At 43.2% G+C, this 23,430-nt stretch overlaps 1 protein-coding gene across 1 annotated transcript in view; it reads right to left on the bottom strand.

The window, feature by feature from the left end:
- znf469 (zinc finger protein 469) overlaps positions 1–23,430 on the bottom strand; it is a 192,550-nt gene that overhangs the window by 136,322 nt on the left and 32,798 nt on the right. Inside the window, exon 3 of the mRNA XM_084365345.1 lies at positions 9,667–9,720. The gene's annotated coding sequence lies outside the window, so the exon portion shown is untranslated. The remainder of the gene's footprint in view (positions 1–9,666; positions 9,721–23,430) is intronic.

The raw sequence follows: 23,430 nt of genomic DNA, 5'->3' as shown, positions 1-23,430 counted from the left end.
GGATACTGACTGCACCAAACGTTGCAGAGAATATCACCTGATGACTCTGGTGAGTCAGCAAAACATCCTGGTGCTGTCCAGACCAAGTGTTTAAGACATTTCACACACCAGACCCAGTTGTAGTACAATAGAAGTATCACATTCATTTTTCACAGGCAGCAGAGCACGATTAATAATCCTGCTCCATCCCAGTAAAACCATATGGGCCTACAGGAGAGGATCCAGCAGTCAAATTATAAACATCAGTCCTTCTGTGCCTACAGGAGGGGAAGAGCCGGAGAAAGACACTCTGAAACAACTCTGCTGTTGTGGTGGAGGCACTGAGAAGTCCTGATAAGATCCGGCCAAACTGTGCAGAAATCCACTTGTCTGTTTTTGACTCAATCAGCATGCAAATGAGAAACAGAAACATAAACATGGCAACCAAGCGCTGCAGAGGAAACTCAGAAATATAACAGTCAGCAGGCCGTTCTGGGAAAAGAGTATATGTTCAATCCAACATCCCAAACGAGACAACACAATCCACTTTTACGCTGCTCCTGATCACATCAGTATCCTTATCTGCCCCAAACACAGAGACACGTAGCCTTCAAGATATCTGCAGATGTGAGGTTTGCCTGAGAATGCGTGTGCAAGCATGTGTACTGTGATGAAACAGGCCGATGATGTATTAGGTCTATAAATGAGTTCCACCCAATATCTTTCTTGTAAGCGCTGAAGAACAGATCCCCCATGACCAATAAAAAGTGACATCATTAAAACAAGAAAGACAGCAGTCCAACAATATCATTTTTATCTTTGACAAACACAGTGTTAAATGTTTTAATAATGCCTTGATTCCCAGTCAGAGTCTCATCTGAAAAACCTGCACCTCATAAATTAAGCCTGTGCAGCATTTTTCCATCATTATGCAGCAAAATGTCAGTTGTCTGTGACGGTCACTCAGGAGGAGACACAAAGATCTACAGGTTCCCATGTTGGCAGCCAGAGAAACATATAGGAACAGTGTAGGCTTATAGAGGCAATCATGTAACATGACATCAGTAAAATGTGCTCTCCCTGGACCTTGGAAATAAGCTTGTCTTAGTGAGGGTCTGGGAGGGAGGTGGGTGAAAGGGTCAGGATTTGTTTCATCACTTGGATGCTGAGAAGGTTTCTCACCGCTGAATAAACAGCCAGCTGTGCTTTGTGGATTTAGGATATGTTTGATGCAACTTTACTTATAACTCTTTCCAAGTGTAGCTTTAGCTGCAGGTCATGACATTACATGTAATTAGCGTCTTTGTTAACAACTCCGACAGACATCGGCTGAGGGCAACACAAATCAAACAAGGCAGAATGTGTAAAGCGAAGTGGGACGAGTGAACGTGCACGTTTTCATGTTTTGTTTTGTTTTATCTTTGCTTTTTATCCTCTTTGCTTATGAATGCAAATTGGCTGAGCTCTGTATCCCGTGGAGTTCTTTCATGAAATTGAACTCTTTCTTCTGTCATCACATGATGGTCTAATATGGGAAAAGCTATTAACTGAACCTTTAGTGTATTTCATCACAGATAAGTGTTCCCAAGGTCAGGAATGATTGCTCGTGCTCATGATTTGATCTTAAGTATTTTGGCTATTAAGGATCTGAAGTGCGCTGGCTGTAATTTTAGACACTTAACTGTCAGTGAACATGTGAAATATAAAAGGATAGTGTGGGACCGCATGCAGCGTTGTGTGCACTGGAGGAGTCAGAACTTTAAATCTCAGCAGTAATATCTGGAGCAAAGAGCAACAGATTGAAACCCCCAAAGACAGACTCCCACCCGCGCCTACACACCGGCAGTGTTTGCTTTCCATTCCTATAGGATGTCAGAAGACACGGCAGCAGAGAAGAAACAACCAGGGCTATGTAGGAAATAGCTTCAAAAATAAATCCCTTCAGGTGTATTATTAGTTGTCATAACAGCTCCAGTCATATCAATGTCATAAAGCCAGATCTAGTGCAGGAAATGAATAGGGTGGTAAAACTGGCAGCGATGTATAAATCCAAGGATTCATGAATGTGGATTCATGAATGGCTTAAGCTGTACCTCAGCTCAGCGCGCTGACGTTTAACGATTTTCGGGTGGTGCGGCATTTTATATGCTGTACGGTGTGTTTAATAATGGGGGCTTTTACTACAGTACATCGGGCGTTTCATTGTCAAGTCTTTTACTGCGTTCTGTACCTGGCAGTGCGTTGCAGGCTGGCAGTATGATCTACATCTAAAAATCAATCAGACGAGTTACAGTTTGATCAAACTAAATTGAAAACACCCCAGGAAAGAGTCATAAAACAAAGCGTTTATGAGCATTTACATGAAAAAATTGTTAATGTCAGCGTTGGATTGTTGTTCAATTTGACATTCTTCTTTTTCCACAGATCGACTGACAGTAACAAGATTGATTCATTGCTTTACTGTTAGGAGTGCAGTTCTTTTTAATGGCCCGTTTGATAGATGGGCCAACCCTTCTTTGAGTACTTTCCCACAAAGGTCGGGGGGCAGGTAGGGAGGAAAAAGAGGACGATGAAGCAATGGGTAGGAGGAAGGGAGAGTAGGGGGAAGCAATAGTGACGGGGAGAAGAAGAAGCAGACATGGAAGGCTGGAGAAGAGAGCTGCATTTATAAATGCATCCAGTCAGCCACAGCATGGTGGGGGGGACGCAGCAGCCTGACCGCTCATATACTCCCAGCTCAGGGGGGGTACAGTCTATAGGCAGAAGGGGGCAGACCAGGGGGGGTAAATGGGGGTGCATGAGTCCTCTCCAAAACTCTGATTCCTAGAAAAACACAAATTGGTCATTCATTTTCCTCCTCCTCCTCCTCCTCCTCCTCCTCCTCCCCTGACGCTCAGGCCCTCACTCACCAAGCCAAGGAAATGATCACTGACTGCTGTTTAAGTGGAGGTAGAGGCAAGCCTAATCTTGTACACGCTATGCTATGGCGTCATTTTGGAAAATGCATATCCATCTCAGAGTTATAGTCCTGTATCATATCAGTATCTCAGAGCTTTTCTGCATGAAGTAGAGCGTGGTACGAGAGAGCGCAGAGCAAACACACTCTTGATATTCGTTTGGTCGTGACCTCATATTCTGTAGATATTTTCCTGATGTTGATGCTTACACACTGACACAGACCTGGGACGCAATCACCGTTCCGGGTGATTAAAGGATAATCTCACCCCAAAAATTTAGAAAATCAGTCATTTGTACTCTCCCCTTGTATCCACAAAACATTTCTGGAGCTTCGCAGCAAAACAGAGTTGCAGCTTTCTTCAAAACAACTGAAGTAGATGGGGATTTTTTTTTTTTAAAACAACCAAAAAGAAACATAACATGACTCCATACAGCTCGTCCAAAGTAATCCACGTCTGAGTGGCACCAAATTGTGGGTTAGGGTTATAGTTATATATACCCTCAACGTGTGGCTGAGCTTTTGCACCCACTTCAGATGGTTTAAGCTAAGCAGCTGAAAAAGCGGTGTCAAAAATGTCTTTTTTAAAATCAATTTGGAAACCTGGGGCTTTTGGAGACTTGGATCACGCCAGACGAGCTTTATGAAGCCATTTTTTAGGTTGGGTTGTTTTTGTAACATTTTAGTCCCCGTCTATTTCAGCTGTTTAGGAGAAACTACAACGCTGTTTTGCTGTGAAGCTCCAGAAATATTTTGTGGACTACGAAGCTTCACCTGACTTTCCATCGACGCTGGGGCTGAGTAGATAGCGACTTCAACTTTTATTTTTGGGTGAACTTATCCTTGAAGGTCACTGTTGTGTCTCTCAGGACACGATCATATTTGATAAGTGAGAACACTTCCGAGACCATATCCTCATTTTCCCTAAGTAAGCCACCCTTCCATATTTTTCCACATTGGTTACCATTTATAAAAATGAATGAAAGCTTGACAAAGAAATTCCATATCACTCCATTTTCCACGCTGATTGTTGCTACTCAAGCATTCCAGACGGGTGCATGTCATTACGTCTGCCTAATCCCACATTAGTCTCCATTACCGAGACGTGGCTTAATGATTCCACTATCTCCACAAAATTAGGCTACTGCTGTTTTTCTCCCTCTGTCTCTCTCTCTCTCTCACACACACACACACACACACACACAAGCGTAGAGTCAGATATGTGTGCTCAAAAGCAAACAAACCTGCATAGAGTGTCACACGCATGCTTTTACTTCGTGCATCGCTCTTCCCTTGAGAACTCCTTCCCAAGCCATTTAATGCACGCAAGACTCTGAGTAGACATTAATGTATAGCTTATAATGTATAACTTATAACGTATAGCTTATGATGTCAGCCGCATATGACACACATTTCACTGGGAGATTTACCAGCTCCTGCTGAAACCCACCCAGCATTACGGAATGAATGGAATGAAATCTAAGCATAAATCAGCTCATGGGGTCACTCTGTGAGGCAAAACTCCAGTTTAGGGAATTGGGACTGTGCATGCACACACAATAGCAGTCACACACACACACACACACACACACACACACACACACGCATACTCCTAAGGCCAAGGATGGATATGCTGCAGAAAAGTCACGTCGTGCCAGATATATTGTGGCTTTTACTGCTGTTGGCTTGTGTTCCACTTAACGCCCCTTACTTTTATACACACAGTATATCACTCAGCTGCCTCTCAGCTCAATGAATTGCTAATCCAGTGCACCACTGGGTCACGGTGGAAGCCTGAGTGTCACTGGAGGAGGGGGTTACCAGGCAAGGCAAATATACAAAAGGGGTTAATCACACAAACTGTTATGACTCTTGTAGGCCGACATTTAAACATGTGAATGAGACAAACACAGATACTATACAGAATATATAACACCAGATCACATCCACATGTTGTGCTCAGTATTATTAGACATTATTAAATCCTAGTTTGTAGGGGTGCAAGTAAGAGTTTCTGCAGTTTCACAGACCCCAAGGAGAAGTTTTCTGAAATCTTTGTTGGCCCCATCTGCAGTCCAAAGATGTTCAGTTAACTGATATTGATATAAAGCAGAGGAAGGCACAACATCCTCACATTTAAGGAGCTGCAACCAGATACTGTTTTTTTTGCTTGATATAAAGTAGATAATTTAATTAATTGATTAAATGATTCTCAAAACTGTTTGCGATTCATTCTCTCTTGATTGACGAACCAATTAATTGACTTATTAAAGTCAGATTAACAGGTTTTCCTATAAAACTTCCTCAGCCATACCAGAATATGCCAAAATAAACCAGTTGTAATCAGGAGCCAAAGAATAAATAAACTCCTAAATTAGTAAATTACAAATATGCTACAAGCCAGAAATGGTAGAACTACTGAGACTTTTATGTAAGTACCAAAGAAGTATTGAAGTTACATTAAAAAAAATGCATATAAGAGCACTATTATATACACTATATACACTATATGCACACAAAGACACACCCTACACTCTACCACGAGCTTGGCTGCACATGAAGTCTCTCTATCCATAGGGCAAAACAGATGTTTTGGCTATGCATGATGTATACATTTTACTGTATATTTAAATAAACCTCAACACCAGTTCATGCATGTGGACCCATGAGGGACCTTAACAGGAGTGACTGTCTGGAGGCTTGGTGGCACATCAGCAGGACAGCAGCTGACTGGACCTGAGGGGAGACCTGAGTCATCCAGCTGAGCAAACAGCTGAGACAAGAGTCCAGACTCTTTCAATAAGGCTGAGCTCTGAGCTAACACATGGACTAATGCAGTCCGGGAGGGCAGGGATTGGCAGGTTGTCTCAAAATGCACAACCCTGGTGAAGGTTTGCAGGTACTGACAAGTAAAACACAAATAACTGTAGGGAAATCAAACTGTGAGAAAATGTCTGGAGAAACGATTTTCTGGCATTATAAAAGATTGTTTTCTTTCAAACAACATGCAGTGGAAAGTTTTCTGTGTCCTGCAGACACATTTAAATTCACTATTGTTGCCCAAACTTTGTATTCAAGGGGATCACATGTAAGACGTGATGGTATTCAAGAAAATTACTACTTGTTTTCTGAGAACTGTGACAATTTACCGAGAAATAAACACTGCACAAATGCAAAAATGTCCGTCGAAATAATAAATAATAAGTAAACCCAAGCTAAAGAAAACCAACCTGAATACCACGGGGTTAGCAAACATTCTGCAGAATGGTGAAATTCAGTTTGGGGCCAACGTGGTCTTACTAGGACCAGTCTGTCTGTTCTGGCATGAGAAACTGTCAGATTGACGCCTTAGGTTGGACCTTCTTCCTGTAGCTACAAGGCATGGCTGGTTAGTTATTAAAAACATCTCACCTTCCAGCTGGCTGCACACAAGAAGCACAAAAATATGCTCACACACTGAGTGAGACCTGTGACACGGGCCTTATATAAGACTATCTGGTTATGAAAGTCCTGTCAACACTGTAGCTCCTCTGGGGCTTCGGATGATTTGCGTAGTGCTCCCACAAACTATCAGCGCGGTGGCTCAGAGACCAGCAGTGTTGTCAGTGACCAATATCTTTCAGCCGTCACATTATTGATACTACTGCTGCGATCTCCCTAAGCACGTGGAATAATCTCACCCAAATGGCAGAATATTTTCCTTGTTTAATGAAAAATTAAGCCCTCAAGGCTGAATAGGAAACTTAATGACTTGTTAAGAAGGGCTGGTTTTGTTGCATTGTGGGCAGCCTTGATGTAAAGTAAAAACAGCTGAGAGTTGATGCAGTGCAATCATCACCGGTTCTGGAAAATTAGTGTGGAAACTGTAGATTAGTCTTTGAACGGTTCCGTGAATTACTAAATTATATATGAGCTGCAAGTCTGTCTTTAATATACAAATGAGTCTGCATGCAGTACACATGTGACCTGTTGTCTCCTCACTGGATACATAGTGTGCATAAATGTAACATCACAGTTTCTATCCTACACCTGCAAAAAATTAAAACCATATGTCCTGGCAGAGAAGTGCACATGACTAATTTTACTCATTGTAAGTTGTTTTGAATGAAAGCACTTAAACACGTTAGATAAGTATTACTTATTTTCGCAGACAGGTCCAGGTTGGTTAATGAATACAGCATGAATTGTTGCAGGTTTGCGTCATAAAAAGTAAAAAAACCAAAACAATGTTACAGTGGACAGATTATTACAATAATCAGTTCAAGTCCAAACACCAGAGAATGAGCTGTAAACAAGTATGATTACACTAAAGAGAGCTAAACCCTTCTTTGCGCACAACTTCTGCCTGACACGTGCAAAGCGAGGAAAGATTTAGTCCCATAAGAAATCCCTGAATCTCCTTGGTAGCAAATAAGCCATAAAATGCCGAGGCAAAAATCTCCGGCATCTGCTTTTCAAAAGGGCCATAAGGGAGTCTCGACTTTCTCTTGGTTACATAAACAATGGAGCTTTAAAGTCCAAATGCCTTTAACAGTACAGCTACCGCCCGGCCACTAAGTCCGCTTCCTCCTTCCTCCCTCTCTGCACAAACTGACCCAACGCAGGCCACGCTGGCTGCGCCCGAAGAGCCCAAATTCCAAAAATGGTTCGTAACTACAGTATACGCTCTGCGAGTATAAATATCTTCAGCATTAATCCAGAAAAAGTGGATGATGTGTGATATACATGTCACTACATTAAGGTCTGATAAGGCTGCAGGAGAGACCAAACTGACAGGAGAAGGAAAATAAACCCCACATGCAGAACTGATGTTGACAGAAAGAGCGAAGTAAGGGATTTACGAGAGGATGAACTACAAAAGCAACATAAAGGGTGAAAGAGGAGGGACAATGTCACTCTCTTTTGACGGCTCGCAGCCTGAGAAAAGACAACACCAGCTCTTGTTAAGTTTGTTTACATCTTTCAAGCAACCCATTGTTTTTAACAAGGCCAAGAAGTTTCTCCAAAACAGAAAGATGGGTTTTGTTTTCTTGTGAGAGGCAAAAGAGAAAGTGAGCATTTCCCTCGACGTGAGCCAGAATGCATTTTATTAGAAGTGATAGTACATGTGTCTACGTGTGTGTGTGTGTGTGTGTGTGTGTGCGTGCGTGCGTGCGTGCGTGCGTGCGTGCGTGCGTGCGTGCGTGCGTGCGTGCGTGCGTGCGAGTGTTTACACAGCTGGAAGTGGAGAGCGGAATCACTTCACCTGGCGGTGGTTCCCGGGGTGTCTGCTGTGATCCCATTAAAAAGGCAGACAGGCTCTGGCACCCGCTCCAGAAAACAAGAGGACTTCACTTACCAAAGTATCCCTGCATTAGAGCTCAAAAAGCAGGCCAAATCCCTACAAACCCCTGCTGAATTTACTTAGGGGGGCAAATGGTTCCCTCTCTAAACTCCTGATAGCTGATTGCTCTGGCAGGGTTCAGGTGGATCTGCTGAGTGGCCTCCAGCCCAGTTTCCACTCCATTCAAGTTTCCAGTCAGACCCAGACTTGCCTCCACACCTCCCTCTCGTCTCCCATCCCACCCTCTTCACATCCTCCTCCTCAGGCCCAGTCCAAAAGCCAAAAAACACTCACGCCAGATTTAGTGCAACCTCCGTATCAGTAGGTGTTTAAGTATCTATATATCTATCTGACTGTCTGCTCTCTCTCCCTCTCGACCTCCCTCTCTGTCTCCCACCATCATCCTGCACTCTAGCTGCTCCTGGGGCTTCCTGTTAGATGTGATTCACCAATGAGGAGATATCTTGCCGAGCATCAGTGCGGTGGACATCAACTAATAGCTTGTCTGAGTCACACAGTTACGGGATGTAATGTCCAGTATTACGCGATCGCTCCTGAGCAGCACCACACTCAGCCTGCCTGTTTCCAGGAAAACAGAGAGGCCTTAATGGCGCAGAGTGCAGGGGATTGACAAACCTCCAGGGCTTACTCACTTCTCTAAACAAGGTCTTTTCAGATCACACACATAGAAGGCAAACACGTACCCAGTCGCACTTCACACACAGGCACACACCCTCATAATCATCCGCAGATCAATACGGAGCATGTGAACAAGCATGCTGCTCACTAATCTTCTGGTCACTGTCCTGCAGTCAACATTAATAAAGTGGGGAGACCAGAACCAATTAGCGGTGAGGGTGAAGTGGGGGAGCATGCTGCGGTCCAGCCGGGCCTGTAATGTGGATCAAAGCAGCAGAGAAATGGACTGAGTCTCTGTTTCATTGTGTCTGTGTCCCAGCCCTGCTCTGTTTACAGGCCTGATTGAGCTGCTCTGAAAACAGATCACTGGCTGCTCGCTTATCGTTTGAGCACCGTCCAGACCAATAAAACTCATATCCATACATAAACAAGCTGCCAGATCCTGCAGGGGGAAAATATGCTCACAGAACGGAGCACTCTTGCATGTAATTAAAGCAAAGAGCAAGCAATTAAAATCACAACATCGGATTCACACAGTGTGGGAGGCGAAGAGAGGGGGAATTATGGATTAAAATGATATCCATGCTTTTAACCACAACCAGACAGACAGACAGAGGGGTGTGTGTATGTGTGTGTGTGTGTGTGTGTGTGTGTGTGTGTGTGTGTGTGTGTGTGTGTGTGTGTGTGTAGGTCTATAGCTGCCTGCTTTTGGGAGAGATTAAATATTTTTTTTAGCCAAACGTTTTGGAGGGTAAGATTCAGTTCATACCTGTGAGGCTTTTGGTCTTTTGCAAATCAGTCAAGGCGTAGGTCAAAACTGGGTCTGCGAGACACAAAAGGAAAATATGTTATGCAGCTGTGGCCGGACGCTGCCAATAAACTCGGTCATCCTCAGGCCATTTACAGGAATCTACAGTACTGATTTCAGCAACTGTAAACTCTGATTTATCTCATCCATTAGTGATGTTGGAGCAAAATGAGCGGAGATCAAAGTGTAGTGGCAGCGTTATTTCATTGCACTGAGTACTGTGTACACTGCTCTTCATAGCAGACTGTAAAAATGAGCTTTACTTCCACTGATAAACCCTCACTCCTCCTAAGCTGATTGCTTTGCAAATGCAACTCTGATGTCAGAAAGAGTCTCTTATCTCTCGAAGCAACTTCTCCACATGCAGAGAATCTTCAGCGGTCATAAACATTTGGCAGGACATGGCAGCAGAGACGGACGTGTGCCAATTATTGAGGGTACTTTAATGACTGAGAACAGGGCTGAGCAAGAACTGCCATCATAAAACAGAAACGGTAAATCTTTCTTGCTCCTGCGGGACGATCTGCTTCACAGCCAGTAGTCGCGAATAAACACGAAACAAACAAAGTAAAGAAAGCAGCACCACCTAACACGACAGAAACCAGGTATCTGTTGGTGGTAGAGATGGGCAATAGTATCAGAAATATTTCAATACTTTTCAAAGTATTGATAGTAGTATAGTGGAATATCAAATGAAGTATTCAAACTCATATGGTCTAAAAGTTTATCTACTGTGGAGCAGCGAGTCCAGGAAAAGAGTTTGGCAAACAACATGCACTGAGGCCTGATAGTAACTATAGAACAATATAACTGTCTTATCGAAGATGACAGAAACAATAAAGATAACAGTAAAATCAGAACAGTAGACTTCAGTCAAAATGATTTAAAAGTTGAATATATAAAGAAATAAGAGGAAAAGAAATGTAAAACATTGTTCCATTTATTTCCTGTCATCTGTATCTGGCCCAGTCAACACCCATACTGACGTGATCGTGCTGTATATTGAGCTTATTTATGAAGACATGCAAAACAAGAATAAGTCTAAAATACAGGCCAGCCTGAAATCTCTCTGTCTGGGTTTGTGATGGGATCTATCCTTCTCTCCACCTGGAAGATGCTCTGTGGAGTTTACTTGCAAATAAACAAAAGTTTTGTTCAGATTCAGTGTCAATAAAATGCACTGCAGGTATCCTGGTGGCTCCAAATGTGTGTTGCGAAAAGCCCATTTTTAAGTATTTCAAATCCACCATTGTTTATATCAGTGTTCGCAAGCTTGCAGCTCCTTCTTCACGGCCTCTGCTGGCGCATTACTGCATATCTCCGCGTGTTACTGCCACCTGTTGATCAGTGGAACAGGTAGAGTGCGGTGTCTAAACCTGACCGAGTCCGAGAAGGCGGTAACAAAGCCCGACCTGAACTGAAGTGTTTTTGAGTTTATGTTACCCTGTCTAGCAGTTGTTACCATGGTGCCTGTTCATTCTGATTACAGACGTTAAAGAACTTGAAAACACAATGTGAACAGATGTAGCGTAGCCCGACCCCAACCCTGACATAATTTCTACATTTTTGTCCGAACCCGGCCCTTCTGGTTCCGACTGGGTCAGGTATCAGTGCTGTAACTGGAATAGCTATGTGTCTTGTCACTCATGGTTTTTAGCAGCTATTATAATTGCGACAGGATTCACGATTAGTGTGGATGATTATTTTTGCATCACAATTTTCATTTTTAATGAAAAAAATATTAAAATCATGACAATGTGACATCTGTTGTGGTCGACACCAAACAAACATGTTTTCTTACATCTCGAGAACAAGATTTGTAGACTGGGACATCTCTGCAGCACTGAAACACTTTGTTACTTTAGTGCAGATGTTACTACTGGGGTTTTGGAATAATGGGCCATCAGAACAATGTCATGGCATCAACGTTTCCAATTAAAAGAAAATCGAGGTCTCGCTTGGCTGACCCACCACTTTCTGCACAAAAAGGGCCTGGACCCAGATCGTGCCTCACATTCCCACGCCGTCTGTCGAGTGTAGCAAATCTGTCCGCCCGCAAGAATTTGTAGTTGGTGCAAGTTTCCTCTGCCAAACATGTTGCTATTAGGTACGGGTATGGCACACTATGGTGTGCAAATAACTAACCAGATCACATCGTGACAGCACATAATGTTCCCATCTGTGTGCGCCTTAAGAAAATAATATATCCCGTAGGCGTATCTGTCAATGCACAACTCAATTTCACAAGAATTGTTGAACAACACCCATTATAAGAAGCAATAAACTACACTGTGCAGGTTAACAGTTACACAATACACACTGGAAGTATCTCAGGGTCACATAAAAATGGTACATAATTTATTCCAGATCATTCATTTTGAGCTACAACTACTTCTGTCATTTGGCAAAAACCACCTCAGGCAAAAAGCCTGACAACATGTTTGAGTTTTGGAACTAAGGAAGCCACAAAACAATGGTCTGGGAAACAACAATTTTGACAAGCAAAGCTATGCTCCAACATACTGCAGGTCAAAGAATTCATCTTCAGATTATTCTTTTAATAAACTAAAAAACAAATAAAATACTCTTGAAATATCCTACAATCCCATACTTCTGCTCGTGGCACGGTGCTTGGATGAATGACACGTGTGCCATAAAACACCTGTGCACATTCCACTTCGACAAGATCTACGTTAAGGGCCTGCAGCACTGCGCTGAACTGTGCAGAGGGTTAACAACATGGCACGTGCCTGAACTTACACTCGGGGAAATAACCCCTCAAACACAATGGGCACACACATACAGTGTACAGATGCATATAAAACACACATCCGCACACACACAAGTGCCAGACAGACCCTGCACAGCCCTGTTTTGATAGGCAATGAGTTGAGTGTTGGAGATGAGGATGTGTGTGAAAGATCGGGTCTGCTCAGAAGCCGCTGTGCATGAAGCCTTGGAACGCACACATGGAACACGTAATTGAATGAGAAACGGTCTCTCGCCGGATCAGACAGTTTTCTGGCACCGTAATAAAAGCATAAGGTCGGTGCAGGCTTTAGTTTTTCGCTGCCTGTTTGCAGCATTTTTATTTGGTTAGCCCCTCCGAGCACTCGCTCTACATCCTCTCAGCGCCAAAGCATGCATAATGTCACGAACCTGTGTTGTTCAATGCTTAACAAAAAGTATAAATCAGATCTAATAAAGAGTGGAAAAGACCTGTTTCCAGGAGTGAGTGAGACAGAGAGATTGGCAGAATGGTTGGCCGTGCTGCTGCTGCTGCTGCTGCTATTCTCCCTCTCCAGTGACGCAGATCTCCTGCCAAAATGAACGAGTGGTGTGCTCCTGGTTTCAGGATTTTATCACAACCACACATCCACACTCACACACAGCCAGTCTTCTCTCTGCTTGGCTTCTCAACCCCACACCCTGACACTATCTCTGCCATTCACACTTACATAAACCGAAGACAGCCGTGGGGAATGCTGATAAGTATCGCAGCAAGAGGTGCAGCAGTTACATGCATACAAACAAAAATAAATGGTAATCTGTACACCAGAGAAGGGCTGACGAAGTGGAAGTGATTTACAGCTCATGGCCACAGAGAAATAAACCATGTGTGTCAACAAGATCTTAGTTTTACTCGCTCTTTGAGTGCTGGCTGCCACAATCAACAGAACATATCTCATCCTACTGACTCCCTGGGAAAGTTTTAATTGTCTCTTAGTGGAACCGAAAACAGCAGCCTATTGCCTTATTTTTATGGGGAAAGTATAACATGAGATAGAGAACTACCCTCCGACCTCTGTTTGCATTTTTCACAGTTGTTTTCACAAGAGATTTATTTAGCTGAGAGGCCCAAAGGTTGATCTTGAAATGCTCTCAGCTATTTATGGCGGCACAACAATGTAGGAAGCTTGAAAATGAACAGGCCCCAGTGACTGATATCCTGTCTTTGATGTCTGATGAAGTCAGGGCAACTATACATGCAATGCCAGGACCAATGACAATGACAGGATGAAGTCACATATGGGTTAGAGTGTTACTGATATCTTGCTGGTAAATGTAGAGATGTAGCTGTGATGATATCAGAGGAATTAACACAGACTTCCCTTATATCGACTGGGGATTCACCCATTAAAAGTTACCTGACTCCTAGCTTTTTAATCTCTTTCACATTTTGGCATTCATCAACGTACCGGTTGAAAAAAATGTGTCACAACAAGTTGCATTTGCGTTCATTTACCCGACATGGATTCACTAGCTTTGATTTGATTTGATTGGTTATTGATGAGTTCTTACGTGACCTATGAGATCAATTTTGGCCAGATATGTGAGAAGGTGTTTGCTTAGCTGGTTTCTTGTGCGTTCATCATTCAATCACAGCCTCGCTCCTCTCATTCATCCACAGCAATCAGCCGGCTGTTTGTAGGAAATTTCAATTTGTCTTTGTCACAGCGTTGGACGGTCAGTTGGACTCTTTTACACAACCAGTGGAGCCATGTGGTTTTTACATGCAGGATGTATCTTGACCATCTCAACTCGCAACTACTCAGGGACGACACTGAATATACCACATTTCTGCTCACGGTGCACAGACATCAGTATCGACAACCTTGTTCTTCTCTTTGCAGGTAACCGTGCTCTCTGTGCTGGTATAGGGCAGAAATAGGACATTGTTGATCGCTCCTCTAAAGAATGTGATAACTTCAGTCTCAAAATTGGAAAAAACGATCCCTAAGGACTGACCTGCTCCAGGAAACCCTGTTTCCCTTTTTCCACCAAATGATCTCCAGTTCTTGAATCTGGACCATTCAGGATTCCTGGAACCGAAGTACAATCGAGCAAACTAGCCACCATTTCTACAGGTTTTGAGCAGAACCATTGTAATCAGGATCATCAGCCAAGGGCGTTGCGCAGTGCTTAAAGGAAGAAAATAGTAGCAGCCAGATGGCGAATTGATTGATTACCTGCAAGCTTTTTTTACGTTGAGTGATAAGAGGTCACAGAAGACTATTACGTGCTAGACAAGCAAGCCATCTTCATCCTCTCTTCAACGTATGGAAAATGTCACAGTTCACACTGCAGGTTAAGGTAAGGGTGGATGATAATGGATTCATAATACCATGATAATTCACCATAATAAATGTTTCTGCATGTTAGAAATAATGTGCTTTACTATGGCTGCAATAGTTGGAGGCCACACTCGTTCTCATAGATCTGAAGATACATCCAGTAACTACTGTTTATTCTTAACAAACACGTGGACGGTGAAGCAAAGCACCCCAGTTCATCTGTTGTTTTCTGCAGGAGCCGACACATCATCATCTACTCCCTTTGTAATACCTTGATACAATACCATCAAAGCAAAAAACACAAAATAAAACACCAGGATATACATTTCAGGTCATAGCGCCCACCCCTAAGTCAAGAAAACCTACTATTTTTTGGTAACAGCTGGGAACCAACTTCTCGAACTTCAAACCAATTTATTTTTAGCTGAAATCCTCCAAATAGTTCAAAATGAGATGCACAAACCGGAACGGAAACCCGTGCCAGGTCGGTGGAAACGGGCTATCTGTGAAGCCTTGCAGTACTGTCAACTGAGAAACCCTCAATGCAGTTCAAACATTTGTCTTGGCAGCAGTCCTTGTTTAAGAAACGTGAACATGGACAAGGAGTGAGTTGCGGCAAAGCAGCCAGATCTAATGGCACATCAGGCCGTTATAGTCCCGAGACGGTTTCCACTTTCGTGCAAAACCGTCTCTGCACGCTTACAAGGCTCAAGTTACATAGTCTGTTGTGAAATATGCAAGTGACACTTTGTTGGACATTCACTTTTCACCATCTGACAGTCAGCTGAGTGGAAACATTAAACCACCCAAATGAAGTGTTACTGAAAATGAATCCGATAAACCTCTACTTGTTGAGTTATCTACTTCAGTTATAAGAAGTAACCATGATTTTTATGGATGTCACCCCAATTTCCATGGTACTGTAGGTGCTCTCGGATGTCAAACAGTGGCCAGATCTAAAATAAGAAGTCGGCCCTGGCAGAAACATGCAAGATGAATCGCTGTTTCACAACTTCAGACCGCACTTGAAAATTAATACAAACTGAAGCTGAGGCGATGGGGTGGGGGGGGGTTTAATGGCTTTATAGGAAAAAGGCAAACGCCGTGAGTCTTAGAGCTGAAGTTTGGCCGTCATGTAAACCCAGACACCCCTGTGATGGTTGGTTTTAGTCACAGGTTTATATGAAAGTTGATTAGAGAAAGCAGATTTAGCGGGGCAATGAAAAGCAGACTGCAGCTCACTGAGCAACTTCCTTGATTTATTCCACATTTTTTTCTGGCACACACACACACACTCTTTTCTTCTGTTGCTATCTCTCACTGTTATGTGCACACAAATACACACAAACCATGCAGGCTCTACACTCACACAGAGCCCAGAGCAAACAAAGTGCTGTCCCGGCAACAGGTTCAGGAACTAATAAGACAAAAGCAACAACAAAAATGGTAGTAGCCAAACATTTACATCATGTGTGCACGACCTAAAACATTGTCTACATTTAGGGCCACTCGGGGCATTGGCTCAGAGTTTTGTCCCTTTATAAATCACTGTCACAAGTGCATTTGAAGAGTGTCGACCTGAACAGGAGCCATGACGAAAAAATAAAATCCCCTTAAAGTGATCCCAAGGTTGGACTGAGATACAACTGGATGATCCCAGTCCTTTAACTTGCTGAAACCATGACTAAATCAGTATGACACATTGTTATTCCTGTTTCTAATTAGGTCAGAATCCAGCTTTTTTTCTGAATTACTATTCATCTGAGGCTGAGACCCTGGTGTTCTGCGGTCCCACCTGCATCACATACGACCGTTCCAAGACCTAGTTGTGACCCGCAAGTCTTTAACGCTGCTTCACTGCACAAAATAACATATTTCTTTAAAGCTTACAAACATAATTGTAAACACATTGAGGGCAACGATCTAAATATGAAGACTGAGGGCTGCCGATCGATAAGAAAGGAAGATTATAACTGTAAAAAAGATAACTTCAGGCAACGTTTGGTCCCATTATCATTTTTTTTAAGCTAAGTAATCCATGTGTATTATGATAAGAAGCTGTATTATTCACCCTCAGGGTAAAAGAAGTTTCCACAGAGGTTATTCAGTCCGTGCTTTGCTGCAGGGTTATGAGACCACGCTGATTTATCCCACGAGGCAGGTGATGTTTTCGCATTAATTGACATTATCATGGGCTGTTTGAATACATTCTGAAACCCATAAAACAGATGATGGATAGATAATGATCATGACTATAAATCTAAGCCATAAAAGGAAAATAAAAGCAAGTTAACATGAGGACAGAAATACCACAAGGTTTTTTTATGTGTTTTTATTTTTCCATACAGGCTAATTTATTTGTGCTTTGTGCAGATGATAACCTCAACATTCTGTATATCCTCCAGCGACAACTATCATGTTCGATCTGATAGCAAATTGGCCCAATGTGCATGTCAAAACAAATACCTTAAGTAATCCTCGATTGATATACAGCAGATTCACATAGCCAGTCTTATGATGAACTGTTTATGTGTATGTCGAATCTGCAGGAAGCATCAAGATCCTAAATCAAGATCGCGCTGTAATCCAAACCAACGTCCCGCTTGAAACCAGTAGCCATGACGGCCCGAGGCCAAATCACACTTTTGTAGGAACAAAAACACTGCAGCAGTCTGCGCAGGAACACAAACACCGAAAACTGCCACACCACAACCTATCCTATCATATATCCCTCCACCGGCAGAACTAGAGAGGCCAGGAAGCTACACTAACCCACAAGTCTCTTAGGAATCAGAGGCAGAATGAATGGAAATCCAGACACATACAACACACTGCTGTTTACCTGCCTGAGATCGGAGCTCACACATGTGAAATTGAATAATAGAGATATTTAAGTCTATGATCTCATTCTGAAACACTTAGTTGTGGTGTTACTTACAAATAAATCATTAGGATGCGGCCTCACAAAATGCTCACATGCGGTCCAAACCGGCTAGCTCATTGATTTATGGAGAGCAGAGCAGTTGTATCACATTCCTGTTGGACCACAGCACACTTTGGCGAGTGAGACCGCTATTCCACCCTGAAACGGCAAACACGCGCTCACCCGACATCTTTCTCTAACCCCTTCCAGCCCCCCTCCTGGCTACTGGACATAATGACTTACCCCCGCCAAGTCAGAACTGTTTGTCAGGCACTGAACATAAAAACACTAAAAGTGGAGGTTCCTTTTTAGTTACAACTCGTTCTGCCAAGAAATTAAATTTATGAGAAGGTTTGTCTACAATAACACATTAAAGCCCTGTGAGATGGGAATGCCTGTTTTTATTCCGCCTACCGGAGGATTATTCAACGGAAAGTGGAGGAGAGAAGTACTTCTGGTGAGAGTCAAAGTGCGCTGCAAATGTACTCAAGTGGTTATTTGCTGTCGGAAGAGTGTGCGCTGGAACTGGACAGAGGCATGTACTGTATCTCTGGGGGGAGTGAAGGCATTCGGTGTCGTGGTCAGGTTGGATCCAGTGCCAGCGCTAAGAGTGTGCCTCGTGTCACAAACAATGCTTTTGAGTTACAGCACATTGTTTGAGGTTAGAGCGTGTGGTTGGGTAGAGGTCTAGTGCACATTGTGAACTCCAGTGTCTGAGCCTCTTCATTTAAATCTCTGCAGTCTAAACAGAAAATGGAGGCGATGATGTCAAAAGTTTGCGATGTACTCTCCTTCATTTTGTTCTCATGTAGCATGAATACTGCCAGTGAGATTCATCAATGTGATACTTTAATTCGAGTAAGGCTCTTCGTCGAGGGTCCATCAGTGTTACTGCAGTATCTGAATGTATATACAGGATTTTCCCAGACTAGAGCACTGACATGTCAGAAGATCGCAGCATGGGTGGTGCAGTGGTTAGCGAAGTCACCTCACAGCATGAAGGTCCTCAGATCAAATTCAGAAGCAGGCGAATTCAGCAGCTTCCTTGAGTTTTCATATTTTCTCTGTCTGTAGGGGAGGAAACCCGAGTCCAAAGACTTACAAGACTCGCCATAGCTGTTGTCATTTATTGTCTTTCTGCAGATTAAGAGTGTCAAATCAATTAGTCCTGGTAAAATCCAATCTATTAATCTGCCATTTATTTTCATGACTAGTCTGTTAAACATTTGATCTACAAAATGTAAGAAAAATCTTTAAGTCAAGTCTTAAAATTGCTTTTATTGTCCAACCAACAGTCCAAACTAAACTAAGACACTCTTCATTTACCATCATAAATGACAAAAAAAGCAGCAGTTCCTCACAAAATACTTTAAACCAAAATAGACGGTAACTCATTCTCTTTTAATCGCACACTATGCTCCAATAATTGTGATCGTGAATAATATTATTGAAGCCCGAGCTGGATTTATAGTCGATGAAAGGGAGTCCCGTCATATTTAATGATGGTATCGGTTTTGATTTATACCTGAGCGACTTGATTTCACTCATTAATATCCCCTCTGCAACGCCACATGCATGTGTTATATGATGATCAGACCATATTGTGCTTTATATTCCTCACAGCAACCATGTGTACATTCTTCTGTTTACTTTGGGAAGCAGATCGACAGTTAGCTGCGCACACAGATCAAATTTATAGAAGCGTCATATAATGTTATTTCACTGTGGCTCATTGCTTCGAAGGAGACTTTATTAACACCTAATTCAATGTTTGTCACTGAAAATGAGGAGACTTCTGAGAGTCTTTCTTTAATTCTCTTCATGCTGAGAAAACACAAGCAGCCAATCACAGTCTTTCCAGTCCCTTGACGCATTGAAGCCTGACATGTTGTTGCATTTTTGAGTAGGCGCTTGTCAGCTATGCCTATAACATAATCTCTGAGCCTCCACACGTACTGTAGCTGTCGTGGGTGTGGCGCTGCCCTCTAATGCAGAACCATGAATCCGTCTTTAGTCTTTAGTCCTCCTCTTTTCAAGTAATATTATGTTATGACCTGTTTCCACGTTGTAAAGCTTCAAATCTGCTTGAATACAAACCAAGGTGTGAAACATCCTGACCTCACATTCACTTCTCCTATAGTGCGGCCTGTGTTAGGTGAAGTAGGTCAAAGATTTTTCCTCCAGAGTGCCAGGTTAAAGGACTTCATTATCTAACCACACTGGCCACTTTATTTAAATGTATGCTGTATGTGAGTCGAGGGACGGTCACGCTGTGTTTCCCTGGAATGTCATCAGTGCTGGGAGCCACTCAGTAATAAATATCGCTATAGATGCGTCCTAGTTTAAAAAATCCATGACGGTGTGGGTCAGACACCCCGTCTGACCCACACCGTCATGGAGTGTATGAAAAATCACTTTTTCACTATTCTACCTGCGTCTCCCTCGCGGAGACAGCAGGAAAAATACACAAACAGGCTTCAGAGTTCATGTTTACTCTGCAGCGCGAACACCCAATAAACCTGTCTGGGAACGGACAAGTAAGCACTGGAGAATGTAAAAAGTGACTAGATACACATAGTGACAGCGCATACACACACACACACACACACACACACACACTTTCACACTGCAGATTCATGCCATACTGCTAAGCTAAGAATGGAAGTGTATCCAGTGTTGCTAGCCAGATCCATTAACTATCAAAGCATATCACCAGTCAACTGACATCACTGCACAGTGAGCACAAACACCACGGAGCCAAGGAACGGTGGGAAAAGCTATTGCAGAAGTGGAGGACTGGAATTGTTGTTGAGGCATACCGGTCATATTTGACACTGACAGCGTTGGTTACATGCCACCTACTGTAGAATTTATATTTCTATCATATTGTGCAATAAATTCAATAGCAGCTGCAACAGAGAGTATCAATTTCCAGCACCAATGGCAATTCCAGTGACAGCTAGGAGCCTGCCACATGGGCTGACGTTTGGATAGGGGCTTAGTAAAAAAAGAGGTTGGCAAAACAACATTCTCCAGCTATGCTAATTGGCATACTTTCACATGGGCTGGAATGCTATGATAACATCCACCTCAATTCCCCGAGGAGGCCTTGATCCTGCAGGCGTTTACTAGGTCAGGGGACCTTGATGTGGATGAAAGCAGGGTAGAGGGGCTCCATTATGGATATGCAGAGCGGGGGATGGTCTCTCACTCTTGGACAGACACGCGGTATTTGGGTATATTGGGGGATGCCGATGCTTCTAGGAATGGTGTTTTGATGTATTGGAAGGATAGAGAGAGGCTTTGGCTAAAAAATTCTGTCATTCAGGGGCCTCTGCTGTCAGGTATCTGTCACGCCCCACGCACAGTAGGGGGCTATGAGGCATGGGGACTACTGGGGAAGTGGGGTGGGGTTTTTTGGGACAAAGTGGAGCCCTGTCTCTGCAGGGATGGTTACAGAGGCATGGGATTGATGGGGTGGTGATGAGAGATGGAGATGTCAGGGAACAGACACCCATTCAGAGTGGGACCAGTAAGAGAGGCCTACTGGGGAACTCTGGGGCCCATCATCACCTCCGCTCTCTGGGCTGGGCTCGGGAGGATAAATCAGGGGAGGGAAGAATAGAGAAAAAGGGGACTGTCCAACAGGGTTCACACACATCACCCCACTGTGGGTTTATTATTCTGGCGTGTGACCTGAGCAAGCTGCCCCAGCGTCTACAAAACCTACAGTATGTGTTCGAGCAAGATGCTGCGAATCAATTACTTCTCTATGCTACCTAAGTAAAAACACAACTTCAAGGTGCACATATGTGTGACATGCTAGTAGGGTGTGCAGAAGAAACAACAAACCGAGCCGGTTTGCCCATTGGAAGGGCATGACATTTTAGATCATAGCTCAACCGCAGGGCCTCCTAGATATTTCTGAGAGCAGAGACACAGAAATGTGAGACTGATAAGAATCAGTCAGCTAAGGTCACACCAGGTACTCAGAGGGAGACTGGAGGTGAAGTTCATATATAAATATAAGTTGGCACACAGCAATCTAGCTGGGTATCTGCCAGCACAAAGGACTATTAGATCGCAGTTTTTCCTTTTAAACCAAACCTAAAATCTGTGTAAGTAGAAGTAATTCGAATCATTTTTCATCTGGTCTAGTCTGGCTGATTCTTGATCTGGTTAACAGGGTGAGTATAGTAAGGTGAAGTCCCTCCCCCTCTGTTATCCCCCATAATTGTTTTGGTCCCCCTTGAATTGTGCCATGCAATGTTAGTCAATTTAAAACACAATCTTGCAAGATTGTACAATACCATTTGGGGCGACTGTGGATCAGGAAGTAGAGCGGGTCATCCAGTTATCCAAGGGTTGGTGGTTCAATATACGGATCCCCCAGCTGCATGTCAAAGCATCCTTGAGCAAGGTAATGAGCCAAAATTGTTTGAAATGTGTCTTCCATGAGCGGTTGTGTGGATGGCTGAGCATAGAGATGTCTCTTCTATGAGCGGTTGTGTGGATGGCTGAGCGTAGAAATGTCGTGGCTTGGGATAGGAAGTGCTGTATTGCTCCTGATGAATAGATTGGCAACTTGCATGTCAGCCTCTGCCATCAGTGTTTTAATGGGTTACATGTTGCAGAGCGCTTGGAGTAGTCAGTAGACTAGAAAAGTGAACTCCACTTACCATTTGCAACCATTTTTATCTTTTAAATTTATAAACATCATCTGTGTAATTCATGGCACAATTCAAATGGGATGAAAAAATGTGCATATCAGATTAATCACTTATTCTTATCCTTTATTTGTGCATGTATGTAGGGGAGGCGTGAGGTGCGTCTCACTACCGGCGGCCTCCCCAGGCGTTCGCTGCAGGCGGACAGAGAGACGGATGAATCAGCCATTGTTTGGGGTGCATGTGGCGTATACGTCAAGGGACAGAGTAACCAGAGACAGACCCTCTCCACATCCCCACCAGGGAGCTAAGCCAGAGAAACTCGAGTCACGTTCAAATAAATTCTTTCCTGTCCAAATTGACACCCTTCCGTTGCCATGGTGTGGCTTTGGTTTAGTTTACAGTAATTTGGAGTCTGGGTGGCACAGGAATGTGGTGAGGGACGGAGGCTTATGGTGTACTTAAGATGACTTACGTGCTCAAATTATGGGGTGGGTTTCCAACACTTATCACATATACAGAAGGGGTTTACCTGCTGCTAGAATGAAGCAAGTAATTATTTATAATAGGTTAAATATAAATCTTCAACAAAGCCATACTCATGCTCTGTTGAAATTTAAACCTTTCTTAGTTCTTGCTCTGTAATAAAGGCTTAACTACTCATCCCTGTCATAAGTAGGATAATTATTGACCTGTTGATCCATATTTCTTTGTAAATGTCACTCCTAGTCTGTGATAGTAAGAAGCTCAGATACTTTTTTTTTTTTTTTTTTTTACTGTCATTTGTTCCCTTCCATCTCATAAGGTACCATTTAGTTGGGCATAAAATGACCCATTTTGAGGCAGGGTTAGTATGTGAAACATACTACGCTCCGTCCTAAGTCAAGCAGATCCTATTTGAAGCTGCCTCGAAGCTGGGCCAAACCCGTTCCCCCGCCAATGCATCTGCTCTTGATAAAAAACATTAATCAACCTCACCAAACCAAAAACATCCAGCAGTGTGTGAGTGTGTGTGGTTTGCATCAGGTATAGTATATACTGCCCCACAGCAGGAGTGAAC

Source organism: Pagrus pagrus, assembly GCF_965226575.1.
Source record: "Pagrus pagrus genome assembly, chromosome: 10".
Classification (NCBI taxonomy): Eukaryota; Metazoa; Chordata; class Actinopteri; order Spariformes; family Sparidae; genus Pagrus; species Pagrus pagrus.
Note: the sequence above shows the minus strand (reverse complement) of the source record. Positions and strands in the feature narration are given on the sequence as shown.